The sequence below is a fragment of the Artemia sp. Qi Xiang Cuo genome, chromosome 11, assembly GCF_049724085.1.
Source record: "Artemia sp. Qi Xiang Cuo chromosome 11, ASM4972408v1, whole genome shotgun sequence".
NCBI lineage: Eukaryota > Metazoa > Arthropoda > Branchiopoda > Anostraca > Artemiidae > Artemia > Artemia sp. Qi Xiang Cuo.
In genome coordinates this window covers 47,655,266-47,663,637 of record NC_142804.1, presented here as the reverse complement: position 1 = coordinate 47,663,637, position 8,372 = coordinate 47,655,266, and the positions used below count along the sequence as shown (strand labels likewise).

At 36.8% G+C, this 8,372-nt stretch overlaps 1 pseudogene; it reads left to right on the top strand.

The window, feature by feature from the left end:
• The first annotated feature begins 3,291 nt into the window (after positions 1-3,291).
• Positions 3,292-4,224, top strand: LOC148947061 (suppressor of cytokine signaling 6-like; annotated as a pseudogene).
• The last annotated feature ends 4,148 nt before the right edge of the window (positions 4,225-8,372 follow it).

Here is an 8,372-nt window from a genome sequence, read left to right as displayed (position 1 = left end):
ACAGTTTTTGTATCAACTGTATGTATCTACTATGAGCGCTAGTCTCGCTAATAATTTTTTGTTAGCATTTGGAGATACGAGCTTTAACATCTTGATGGAAACAAAGCCGAACGTAGCTTAATTCTGCTTCTTTGAAGCAAGTAAAGTTCTTCATAGTTATGGTTATTATCGTTTTAGTACTTCTAATGACATTTTAAACTTTTTTTTATCACTATGCACGTAAAAAAGGAAAAATATAAATAAACTGTTTTGATTCAAGACTTCTTTAGTTAAAATCATGAATTTATTCGCTTTACAAACCTGGTCAATTATTCTAATCATAAAATAGATGACGGTACATTATCGTATCGAGAAGTTCGGGTATCCGCCCTTCAACACTGACTTCTTGTGTCCTATGATATATGGTTTAAAAATTTCGATCAGTTAGATTAGCGAGCTCGTAAGAGAAAAAACTAGCCAATTGAAATAAATTAGAAACTGTTAGCATCACTGGCGCGGCGTTACCGAACAGCTATAATAAATCGAACCCATCCTAGCTTTAATATAATATTATAGTCTTTGTTTTTAGCTAATCACCTAACGTACTGTGTGTGTGTGTGGGGGGGGGGGGTGGCACTTTCAATTAGGCCTCCACAATGAAGAGGGTCCCCTAAACCCTCTTCATTGAAGTCAAGAAGACTCGACGCTGCTTCGATTGTAGTTCATGAACTTGCGGATGTCCTGTACCAGACGTAAGTACAACTTCTGCACCTTGTCTCATTGGACTAGTGGTAACAGTTCCTTTCCCAGTCTAAATCTCAATGTTGTACACAACACCACTTATACCTGAATAAGAGAAGACTTTTACTCCCCACAAATGGGGTTGTCTTTCAGGTACTGTTTAAACCTGATTCTTCCTTTGAAAGGGATCATTTGTTTATCCATGCTGTGGATTTCTTCTAATGGGATCAACTTGGTGTTTCCTCTGAACCCATCTTACAATGTCTTACAGGGTCTTATTTTGAACAGTATATCATGTTCAGGATGTCCAGTTGTTTGGCGAGCATATTGTTCTGAAGATGTGGAAGTTTGTGCATAGTTGCATAAATCCGTCTTGACTGATTAAATCAGAAACTGGGGAATACCTGAGGGTCTTTTCCCAGTACATCCACTGAGCACAAAGTTTCACAATACCTATCGGAATCTGAACGCCAAGATTTCCTTACATATCTTCACTGGATACCTTCAGTTTGCATGTACTTTTTCCTGAAAGCATTCAAGTTGGTTTGGTCTGCTAAGCTGGCAATCATTTATTTCCGTTATAACCTTGCAAAACGGGATGCTTAGAAGGTCAATATTGGTGTTCTGTGGCTCACATCCTTTCCAAGTTGTCTCTTTGTGCCATTCTTCAACTATTGGTACTCTTTCGTCTTCTGTTTTTAGCTGCAGGCTGTCTTTCTCTACAAGACACTGGGTCATCAGACTCACAATCAGCTTCGGCAAGATCTAAATCAAACATCTGCATCTGAGAGAGAGGTAAATTTTACAATGGGTCTACATATTGTTTGTTGTTGAACGTAGATGATCTAGCAACAGTATCTTGAAGTGCAGAATTTCCAGAAATTTTGCTAGACTGAGGTGCCCATGACAGGACGTTGTCGTCATCAGAAAACATATCCAAGTCAGAAAGGTCATTGGGCAGAGATGAGAGCATATTTGCCACTTTTTCTGATGACGGTTTTTGGCAAATCTTTGTGATTTCTTGCCGAAAATCTTTCCTCTGACGGCCGTAAATGCAAATACGGTTGTGTTTCAAGTTATATCTCTTCATCACCTAGATAATACCATCGTAAGTACTGCTATACCTGACATTATCCATGCATTGTTCTGTAGAATACCCTTCTGTCCCTGATGTAATCATATGGTCACAGTTGCCCTACATTTGTTGTTCCACCTGTTTTTTTTTTTACATTTACTTTCTTATTGTTTGATGCTAGATGTCAGCTAAATAACACACATGCAGTCTGACGCCTCTGGGAAACACAACCACAAAGACCTAACTTAACCATTTGGTTACAGTTCAAAAAATGTCCAAAAATTGTCACTCACTTGCTGCTATTCCTCCCGGAATAAAAGACTTTTGCTTAAATTGGGCATGTTAACTTTTCAGCCTGTTAACCTGTTAGCAACTGAACACCAGAGACATCTACCAAACAAAATTTCATTAAGTAGTCTGATCAGTGAGTTATGAGATAGTGTGCTTTACATACTGCTCCAAGCAATCAAAGGGAGGGGGTTTCAAAACAAACCATAACCATGTGGTTAGATATGGCCTGAAAGGGTTGACTTCTTATGTTTTGTCCAGAGTTATCATGAATATGGTACCAATGTATTTCTTCTTCTTAAAAAAAAACAACTGGAATCCTAAACGGGCTCCTTTCGGCTTCTAACTGCACTTTTCTTCTTCATCGTTAGAAATCACTTGGACTCCATTTATTGGTGTTTTTCTGGCCTCCAAGTTGGTGGATTCTCCTCCATGTCATTAAATTTATGTTCTTCCAAGGGGGAGGGGAGAAAACTAAATTGGCTTATTCATAGGGGCCAAACAAGGGAAGCGTAGGGTCCTGCTACCATTTCCCCACAATTTAAGAGTAAACTTGGCAGGGACCTCTACGGCTCTTGCGGCAGGACCCGCCACTTCTTCTGCTTGTCGACCCCTCCTCATTAAAGTTACAATACTTCGGAAGATGTTACTCACTCAAAGAACATCTAAATTTATTAACACAATTGTCTCTCTGTAAAACTTCTTTTCTATGGAGGCTGGCAAGGGAGCATCCACAATCAGGTTAATATCTAGTGGAAGTTTAAAATTTTGGGATAGAGTATGTAGTTTATGAATTCCAGGAGTACTTGCAGTGCATTCAAAGAGTATTTGTTTTGTTAGTAGTCTTAAGTTAAGCATAAGTAAGGTATGACTTTTTTTTCTTTCTTTTTTTATGTCTGAAATCTTGGGAGCGCATGGTTGGAATCCCAAACTTGTTCAATTTCTAGACAAAATAATATTTAAAATGGTGGAAGTGGAGCTTCTCCTTTTCAGGGAGTGCAATACTGTATGAAACTCGTCAGCAAAAAAAAATATCAGAACTTTTGCTATAACTTATCCCAAGAGCATTATGAGTGTGTGTATATACAGGGTTTTTAATTCTGTTGTTCCTTCCACGAATTTTGACTTTGTCTGTGCATCAGCATCTCATTTTGTCTCTAAAATAATACTATTTGTTGACTTTTGCCGATTTCTTTTTCACAGATGATAAGAATAAAGGAATGAAGAGACTTAGTTTCGTATTTTTTGGAAGTCGGGATGGTCGATGTACTCGTACTGCAGACAATGTTGAGAATGCTGGTACAAGACATGGAACACCCAATAGATTGAGCAAAAGCTTATCAGATTTGGTAAATAACAATGATCAGGTGAATTTTGATCAAGATCTAGAATTGCCATTAAAGATACCCAAGTATAAATCCAGCTTTTTCAATGACTTGAAGAGAAAAGTTTTTAAAACTTTTCACAAAAAATCATTCTCAAGAGTGTCTGTCAGAAGATTTTCTACATCTGTCAAAAACTTGTTTGATAACAGAACAGTTGATGCAAATGAACCTGATAATGACAATACTGAAGTGAATTACGAGACTTTGCCAGCTCAAGATGATGTACAGAAACAACAAACAGTCTGTGTTAAAAAGCCACCAACCTGTCTTGCCTGGGAAATATTTAAATCAGTTAAATATGGTTGGTATTGGAGAAAATTGACTCCCTCAGAGGCAGAACCACGCTTAGAAGATCTACCAGATGGCGCCTTCCTTGTTAGAGATTCATCAAATGACTGTCATATCCTCAGCTTGAGCTTCCTTTCATATGGAAGGAAATTACATTCCAGAATTGAGCACAGCAGTGGCTATTTTAGTCTCCATGGGGACAGTGATACAGAATTTGAAACAATTCGAGATCTAATTCTTTTTTTCATGGAAAGATCAAATGAAGGGATGTTCTGCTTTATGAGGTCCCGTAATCCCTCCCCATCTATGCCTGTTAGACTAATTAAACCAGTGTCAGGATTTGTTAATGTTCAAAGTTTGCAAGCCTTATGTGCGTTTGAAATCTGACAATATGTGCGAATGGACAATGTCCAGAGTCTCCCTGTTCCAGAGACGTTGAAACACTTTATTTACTACCCTTATTCATAGCGTGCCATACACAAAAGTCATTGTTAATTATTATTCCTTTTTTATATTAAAGGTTATGTAAGTGTTGAAAATGTCACTGCTAGTCTTTTCTTCTCTGCTTGTTTAAATTAGAAAATGATTGCTAAATGAATACTTGTTCAAATTGTGGCTACTGTAAATACTGTAGTGGAAAATATTTTGATATGGCGACATTAAGGGTGATGAAATTTTATGCTTTGTTCCCGCTCGATAAAAACTGTGAATTTTATATGGAAATGATGTATCTTTATTTTTGATCTTCACAATTTTAAATGCCTTAAAAAGAAGTATTGATTCTTTATTTGCACTGCCGACTGCCAGTGCCAAATATTAATGTGTTTTTTTAAACACCAATTAAAAATTATGTGTTTTTTGTCAAATTTCCCAAATTCCTTATGAAATGAAAAATATCTTACAGAGTGGGTGTAACTGAAATACTGTGTTGATGATAATTGTACACAGTCAATGATTCTTTTTTTAAGAGCAAGGGGCCAGAATATAACCTAAAGGCTAATGTCATCTGGCTTGCATAAATGGACTGACCTTTTACATGTCAACAAGGGAACAGTTTACCAGCTACATCCTATAAAAATGGAAAAAAAAATACTTTTTTGAGGGAAGGGGATCTTGTGTAATTTTGGTAATTACTGACACAACTTTGTTTTGCAGCAAGACTTGTAACTTTTTCAGTTGATATCTTGCCAGTCTTAGTTTTTAACTAATCACCTGATATACTGTGTGTGTGGGGGGGTGCACTTTCAATTAGGCCTCCACAAGAACCTTATGGCTCTTGAATTGGGAGGGGAGCAGTTGTCCCTCGCCCCCTTGATTTTGAAAAAAACTTTATGGTATACTTATTGAAAAAAAAACAACAGAAGTACCCTCCCCCCTAAATCTCTAAACTTACATTTCCCCCTACGTTTTGGTAAATTGACATCTCTGGACCCTTCCTGCTGATCTGTCATTACTTAGTGGGAAAAGATACAGCCAATGCGCTTTTGCCTATTAATAGCAAAAGCGGAGGCAGTTGCAAACCTTTGCCTAAAAATTAATATTAAATAAAAAACTTTTGCATAGCTTTTTAAAGGCTAAGATAATACTCGTTTAGTATTCCTTTAATTCAAAGTACCTTAGTTAAAATTGAGTAGTACTTGAAATAGCATCTCTGTCGACATGATACGGAATTTTTTGTTTTATTTGATTCTCTGTCGGCACCACGGGAGATTCATTTTGAAAATGTTGACATCATGTCGACTTTTTGTTGTCTTGTGACGATACAAAAAAAGGCTCCTCTGTTTTCCTTGTCAACAAAGAAATCCGTGAATTCAAGCAGCAAATTCAAAGTAGAAAGTAAATTGATGACATTCGTTTTAAATTTTTGGAGGTTTATATGTGCTCCAGAATGGTAAGGAGCATTAAAATTAACTAATTACCTAATTAAAATCTGACAGTTGGTTAATTCAGCAGTAGATAATATTAATGTATTATATTCGAAACTAGCGCCCGAAAAAAAATGTGTTCCACATGCTATTAATAGTAATAGTAATTTATTAACACACACAAGGACAATACATTTTACTCACTACCGACCCAAGAACCTGGGGTCAGGTTGTCCTAAGGGTAGGCATATATCAAAATTTCATATTCACAACAGAAATATACAACCTAGGCCTAAAAAATAAAATAAAAGAAAAATCATTCCCCTTCGCACGCGGTTCCTACCACCAATCACAAAATCACTATACTTGTCCTCCAGGTACATAAAAAAAAAAAAAAAAAAAAAAAAAAAAAAAAAAAAAAAAAAAAAAATTAAAAATCATATTTCTCATATAACATTCCTTTTATTTTATTTTTAAATTCCTTCAGATCCCCTATTTCTCTTAACTCAAGTCGGCGCATTATTACGATCCAAGTCGGCGCAAAGAGACACAAACCAGACGCTAAAGAGTAAAGATTATTTGTAACAAGATTGAAACTGAGGGAATAAATTGAAAAGGAAAACAGGATCTAATAACTAGTGGCTATAAACGGAGTTGATGGTGCAGTCCTCACACCAAAAAAGATGATTTTATCATACGTGGTTGTGAAAATAAAAAGATTTTGAAATACGGAAATTATGGAATGCGATCAATCAGAGTCGTCACGTGTCAGATTTAACGACTTGACCATCTCACATTAATTTTGCTGAAACAGGTAGGTAGATTCCTTGTGCATTATTAAATAATAATACATAAACTGTGACCTATTACTGCTACAAGTGCTACATATATTCCATTGGAAATTTATTATAGTTGACAAAAAGAATTTTTAACAATGCTAGTACTTTCTATTAACAACTCACCGCAGCACCAAGCCGCCTAAGGCCAACAAAGGTACACACGCTCCACTTCCATCCCAATCTATTTTAAGCCTCACTCTTTACACCCTCCCAGGAAGGTCCCATTTCCCTTAAATCTTTCTTTACGATATCCTCCTAACCCAACCATGGACAACCTGCTTTCCGTTTAGCCCTAAACGGTTGGCCGAAAAGGACAATCTTTGTATCAACTATATGCATCTACTATGAGCGCTAGTCTCGCTAATAATTTTTTGTTAGCATTTGGAGATACGAGCTTTAACATCTTGATGCAAACAAAGCCAAATGTAGCTTAATTCTGCTTCTTTGAAGCAAGTAAAGTTCTTCATAGTTATAGTAATTATCGTTTTAGTACTTCTAATGACATTTCAAACTTTTTTTTTATCACTTTGCACGTAAAAAAGGAAAATTAAAAATAAACTGTTTTGATTCAAGACTTCTTCAGTTAAAATCATGAATTTATTCGCTTTACAAACCTGGTCAATGATTCTAATCATAAAACAGATGGCGGTACATTATCGTATCGAGAAGTTCAAGCCTCCGTCCTTCAACACTGACTTCTTGTGTCCTGTAATATATGGTTTAAAAAATCTGATCAATTAGATTAGCGAGCTCGTAAGAGAAAAAACTAGCCAATTGAAATAAATTAGAAACTGTTAGTATCACTGGCGCGGCGTTGCTGAACAGCTATAAGAAATCGAACCCATCTTAGCTTTAATATAATATTATAGTCTTGGTTTTTAGCTAATCACCTAATGTACTGTGTGTGTGTGGGGGGGGGGGGCTGGCACTTTCAATTAGGCCTTCACAATGAAGAGGGTCCCCTAAACCCTCTTCATTGAGGTCAAGAAGACTCGACGCTGCTTCGATTGATAAACTGAAAAGTTTACTGTCCCAAGTCGACCGGTCTCCCTGCTTAGAATGTGACGACGTGGATCAAGCTACTGAATACTTCATCAACCCGTTTGAAATAGTACTTAATAAGGCATGTCCTTTATCAAGCCTGCAAGCTAGGCGTTATATTAAACCAAAGAAACCATGCATTACAGCTGCTATTCTGTCCTCTATCCATACCAAAAATAATCTGTTCAGGAAATTCCTGGCAGATCCTACACATGAAAATCAGGCCAAATTTCGGCAGTACAGAAATTTTCTGACAAAGTTACTACGACAAGCAAAGCAGTCATACTATCTTCATGAATTCAAAATGCTGAAGGGTCCCCAAAAAGACTTGGTTGATTATTAATGAATGCCTTGGGAAAAAGAAAATGAAAAACCTTCCGGAAGAGATATTATCACCAAAAGACAAGAAAATTGTTAAAGGAAAGCGAAATGTTGTTGGGTGTCATAAATGAGCACTTCGAAATATTGGTCACGTAACATCGCTTGAGGCACTAACTCGAAGCTTACCTGATTCAGCATATTCTACTTCCATGCCGCCTCCATCGGCTAGCTCTTTTTTCCTAATGCCGGTGTCAGCGGAGAAACTAATGCAAGTTATATACCAACTGAAGACTTGGTCGTCGGAAGGTACGGATGACTCATCGACAAGTCTTTTAAAACGGATAATGCCAGATGTTACAGAATTTTGAGTTCATATCATTAACTTATGTTTTTCAAGTGTACGTTTCCCAGCTTGCTTAAAGTCTGCACGTGCTTTAGCCCTGCATAAGGGTGATGATGTGAAAGATTCAACAAAATCAGGCCAATCTTGATTCTATCTTCATTCACAAAAGTGATTGAACGATGTCTTTACAACTGCATATTGAAGTTT